General features: G+C 65.6%; 1 long non-coding RNA gene across 3 annotated transcripts; it reads right to left on the bottom strand.

Moving 5' to 3' along the window:
• Positions 1–6: 6 nt before the first annotated feature.
• On the bottom strand, positions 7–5319 carry LOC145718326 (uncharacterized). Of its 3 annotated transcripts, XR_014141726.1 has the most exons (4): positions 4996–5319; positions 3546–3659; positions 1573–3136; positions 7–923 (listed from the first exon to the last, which is right to left on the bottom strand). It is a non-coding gene; the product is annotated as an uncharacterized LOC145718326 (long non-coding RNA). The 3 variants fall into 3 exon arrangements; XR_014141725.1 differs by having other exon boundaries at positions 3546–5319; XR_014141727.1 differs by lacking the exon at positions 3546–3659.
• Positions 5320–5338: the final 19 nt, after the last annotated feature.

The following is a 5338-nucleotide window of genomic DNA, read 5'->3' as shown; positions in this document are numbered from 1 at the left end:
GTCAGCATCCAACCACCTTGCACCTGCTACTGAGTGCACTGGGAGGGCACAAACACGTCCCAGCTGTCTGACAACTGGCCTCTCCGGGCCCATCAAGGTTGTGAAGGAAGTTCCAGACTAGAGGAAATGACAGGGGCAGACAAGCAAATGCGACTGTAGACGGGACCCTTGCCCACGGAAGCCACCGAGAACCAGCAGAGCCCATGGTGGTCCTGTGAGCCGGGCTCATCTGCAGGAAGAGGGCACGACGGAGTTTTGGGGGGGACACACTGTCTCCTCACCCCCCAGGGTCAAAAGATGGGAAGGGCAGGACTTCCAAGCTCCCGGGACAACATTCCCCTAACATTGGCAGCTTCCTTGGGGAAGGTTCAGCTCAATGGAAGCAGGTGGGCCAACGGCCCAGGCCCCAAGCCCGCAAGCCCCTGGCCCAAGCCTGGCCTCTGGACAAGCCCCTGCTCTGCATAGGGGTTCTTACCCCCTGACCCCAAGCAAGGCCCTCCCTCTGTAAAATGAGGGGTTGGACTGGGGGCTCCTGGGGGGGGTTCCACCACAATTGCTAGGGCCTCTTTCTTAACCACAGCCTTGGCCAGCCCTGGCTGCTGGGGGACTGCCCTTCCCACGCCCCTGCTGGAGGGGAGGCCTCAGGCCCGTGTGGCTGGAGCAGGCCCTGGCACTGGGTCCTTCCATCCTGGTCACTGCTTGACTTAACCCCACCCCCAAGCATACACAGACTTTGTCATCTGGGAGACCCCTCCACCCCCGGCATGCACCCATCTCCTCTCCTCTTCCCCACCAGGTGCACACACCTAGCTCCCCGCCCCCCGCCCCAGCGTGCACACACCTGGTCACTGTCGTACATATGCATCAGCAGCCAGGTCTGCCTCGTCTTCTGAAATCTCCAGTTCTCGTGCTTCTCGGCCCAGCTAGGAAGCAAGGACAGGACATTTCAGGAGGAGGAGCCGGAAGGGTGTGTGCAGCCCCCGCCCCCCCAGCTGGAGGTCAGCAGACAAGGAGCAGGAGCAGAGGGGGCTCAGGCACCTGGTGCTGGGAGGACATCTCACTTCCGCACGCCCGTGAGGCCTCGGCCAGCTGGGCCTGCCTCCACATCAGCACCAGGTGGCACAGGGCTCTTTCTTCCAGCCCTGCAATGCCACGATTTTACGATGCCAACGTGCACATCCGGAATTTCATGACATCAGCCATTCTTGCAAAGCCTTTATCGTGTGCTCCGGCAGAGCCTACCCACCAGAGTGTGTACAGCCTTTAAACTGAGAGCTGTGTGTGGAGGGTGAGGGACAGCAAGCTAAGAGGAGCCACGAACCCCGACCTGGAGGACCACCCCAGTCTGGGCTGCTTGGATGCCAGGGACAGAGAAAGAAATCCGGCCACGCCAGCCCCATGCCTCCGCTAGAGCCGCCTGGCCTGCACCCTCCCAACCCAAAGGCCTCCAAGGGCCCAGGCCCCACCCCTGCACCAAGGCCATGGCAGCAAAGCCAGCCTGCTGACATGCAGCCCACACCGGAGGGGCCGGAGGATGAGGAGGCAGGTAGCTTCAGGCGTCAGAGGACATACGTCAAGGCGGGTGGCTGCTCTGGGCAGGACCGCAGGGCCAGGCTTTTGGAGCTGAGAGGTGAACACGGGCCAGAGGCTGGCATGTCTGGGACTCACGGGTGCTGATGGCCATGGGGAGAAGGGCAGAGGGTGAGCCCCCAGGGCTGTGTGACCACTCCTCTAGCTGCAGCCTCACGGCCTCTACTCGGTCGGGGGGGTCGGGGGGAGGACGGCGGGGGCGTCCAAGAGCTCGCGTTGGCTCCACAGCTCGTGGGCAACAAGGCGGAAGCGCGCGATTCACTGCTGCTCTGTTTCACACACCGTCCTGTGACAGCAGAGACCCCGGAGCCCTGCCTCAGGAGCGTCCAGGGTCCACGGGCACGTGTGTGGCAGGCACAGAGCTGGGCCTGAGCCAGACTGGACCGCTGCTCCTGTCCTCCTAGGGCAGCAGACACGACAGCCACGCCCGGATTCACAGCCTGAACCTACCACGTGTCAGTGGGGCCTTGGAGGCCGACCGACGGGCCCTCTTAGGGCAGCATGTTGGGGCTCCGCAACAGAGCCCGGCCCAGCCTCCCGCACCAGCAGGGGCTGCACTCAACATGGGCCCTGGCAGAAGCAGGAAAGCAGAAACCACAACAGTGGTCATTAGAGGAAGGGATGGAAGGAAGAGAGAAACCCTCCCGAGGGGCCCCCGCCCCCATGCTGGTCATCAAGTCACGGCCTCTGCCTCCAATCTTCCTCCATCGCCCGCTCCGTGGAAACAGAGGGCTTCCTTTGCCAGATGGTCCGATGTGAAGCAGAAGGCGCTGGAGAGACGTATCAGCGTAATAGAGGAAGGCTCTTCCATGGAGCCGGGAGCCGATGGTCCACCGTGGCCCCGGCCGGACTGCCCATGAGCAGCAGCCTTCCTGGCAAGTCCCGTGGGCTCGGCTCCCGTGGCTTCTCGGTCATTCTGTGAGCCATGGCTGGGCCTCCTCGCAGCCCTGGGGGAGTGGCTGCCCTGGAATCTGCTCCTCCTGGGTCTCGAGTTCTCAGCTCACTGGCAAGCCCTCACTACACTTAGTCATTCTCTGTAATAAACTTTCCCCGTGCTTCCACCGACCAGCTGCACCCTGGCCCATCCCCCCACCCCAAGGATGGCAGGATGGCATGTGACCTCACCCCAGGGCCTGCGGGGTCCCTCCTAGGCTGACACGGTGTGGTGGTGCCGAGCTCCATTGCCTGGGACCTGGAGCTCTGTGCACCTGGCTCCCATCACTGCCACGTCGACAACGTGGACGGGCTGTGCACCCAAAGCAACACTCCTGCCCAACCCCAGGGCTCTGGTCACCTGAGCCCCCAGGGAGTGCCAGACAGCTTCAGATACGCCGCGTGGGCCCACAGGAAGCGAGGGGCACCAGCTGCGGGCCCCTAGCACGCCCAGGACAGGCAGAGAGGAGGCCCCCAGACAAACAAGGACAATGAGGACAACGACAGGGAAGACGGTGACAGCGCACACGGACGAGCCAGCCCACCTGTTGGGGTTCTGGCTCCATCCTGGAGACGCCTCGCTGAGAGGCAGTGCCCCGCAGGGATGGAGGATCTGTATTTTGGGAAGCAGAGGAAGTGAGAGACTGGGGTCAGCAGGGAGGGAGCAGGGACCCAGGACCAGTGTAGACACCCCCGTGCCGAGGGGGTGCGGAGTCCTAGGTGGCTCCTAAAGAACGCGACTCTGGGCACCACGCCGTCACAGATGAAGGACGCTTCAACAGTCACTGCCGAGGCCCCAAGCCCATGGCCACCCAGGGGCGAGGCGCAAGACGGTGACAGGTCTGACGGCAGCCCTGAGGCTCCAGTTCCACGGGGAGCCAGGGCCGAAGCCCGGCCTGAGCCCCAGCATCGGGCAGATTCTGGAGCCCCTGAGCCGGCGACTGTGTCTCCGACCTCCACCAGCCCCTCCCCGCACCATGGCCCTCAGGGCAACCCTACGAACCCCTCCCCAGACCACACACATGCCAACTCCCACGTTCAAGCTGACGCAGCCATGGGCCCTCGCGGCATCCCAGCTCCGTCTTCGAGGCAGAAAGAAACCTCATCTCAGCTGACAGGAAGGTCGATCCCGATGCCTGGATCAGGACCCAGGCGTAATGAGGGTCCTCGGCTGTGATGGGGGGCAGCAGCCTCTCGCCTCTGCAGGCAGGTCCTGAGCTGCTGGGGCTCCACACCCCGCCGACCCCCAGGCCCCGCCACCCACTCAGGGGCCTCCACATTGCCCCTGCCCTGCTGGTAGCCCGCCCGGGCAGCTGACCCACGGCGCAGCCCGCACTGGGAGTGGGGCTGCGGGGCTGGCGCACTGCGGCCCACGACCCCACGGGCCACTGGAGATGTGCTCCGGGCCCCTCACATCCCCCTGCCCCGGGGGCCTGGCAGTGCCGAGACCTGTATCTGTCACACAGCACGCCAGCCACCGGCCACGTGCGCACTGCAGTGCGGGGGCTGCAACAGACACCACAGGCAGTGTGGCCACGGAGCGTGGCACAGAGCGTGGTCTGCATTCCAGCTTGGTACTTCCCAGTCCCCAGCTCCGAGCCGCGGGAGTCCTGTCTGCAACGTGGGGCACTCACACCTTCCTGTCCCAGTTTAAGGGAGAGCAGGGGGGCCCCCTCCAGGAGAACTGCCGCTCGCAGGAGCTCTCCGACCCCCGCTGGCCTCAGCAGCGTGGCCTGGCTGTGGCTGGGAAACGGGGTCCCAGCCACCCCTGGTGGAGCCTCATTCCCACAGGTCGCCCCGGGTGGCAACAGGCACAGCTGCAAACGGCTCAGGGCCTCCTGCCAGGAGGATGGTCCCATCTGCCTGGGCAGATGGGGGTACCCTGTGGACAAGGAGAGAGCACGTCTCCCTGCCCTCAGCCCAGCGAGGGGCTGCGGCCCACGCCACGGGCAGCCTGGTGCGAGGCCTCAGGAGGAGAGCACGCTGGGCGCCTCTGTTCTGGGCTATGACATCCACAGGCACCGAGGGCCACTCTGGGGCTCCTGCAGGGCGCAGAGGCCACCACGGACATTCCACGTGCATGCACTCGGCTCCATCTGTACATCGCCTACCGCCGTCAGGCTCAGGGACAGCGGCACTGGGCGGCCTCGGGAGCCCACGCGGGCTGGAGGTGGGGCCGGAAGCGAGGACAGGCTGCCGACCAGTGCATGGACAGGGTCCCCGGGCTGGCCTCTAGGTAATGGGGGCAGTCCAGACAGGGCAGTCGCCCCTGAGGTGACAACCAGGGATCTGGGCACTCCACACAGTGAAGACAGGGCCTCCAGCCCTCCCTCTTGCCTTCCACACAGGGTCAACAAGGACAGTGGCCACAGGCACTGCAGGCCTCCTGGCCCGTCCTTACAGCCCATCCCAGTCGGGCTCCGTCTGTGACCTGCTATACAGCCTGAGGTCCACTCTGTGACTGGCACCTACCTGGCCTGTCTACCTGCTCCTGTCTCGAGCGCTGACCCGTGATCCTGCCTGGGAGCATGTCAGCCGGGCGCGCGGGGGAGCGGGTCAGCCGGGCATGCAGGGGGCACGTCAGGGGGGCGTGCAGGGGAGCGGGTCAGCCGGGCGTGCAGGGGGCGCGTCAGCCAGGCGTGGAGGGGGCGCGTCAGCCGGGCGTGCAGGGGAGCATGTCGGGGGCGTGCAGGGGGCGCGTCAGCCGGGCGTGCAGGGGAGCATGTCGGGGGCGTGCAGGGGATGCGTCAGCCGGGCGTGCAGGGGGCGCGTCAGCCGGGCGTGCAGGGGAGCATGTCGGGGGCGTGCAGGGGAT

Source organism: Leptonychotes weddellii, unplaced genomic scaffold, assembly GCF_054177405.1.
Source record: "Leptonychotes weddellii isolate Sample4059 unplaced genomic scaffold, ASM5417740v2 HiC_scaffold_14100, whole genome shotgun sequence".
NCBI lineage: Eukaryota > Metazoa > Chordata > Mammalia > Carnivora > Phocidae > Leptonychotes > Leptonychotes weddellii.
Note: the sequence above shows the minus strand (reverse complement) of the source record. Positions and strands in the feature narration are given on the sequence as shown.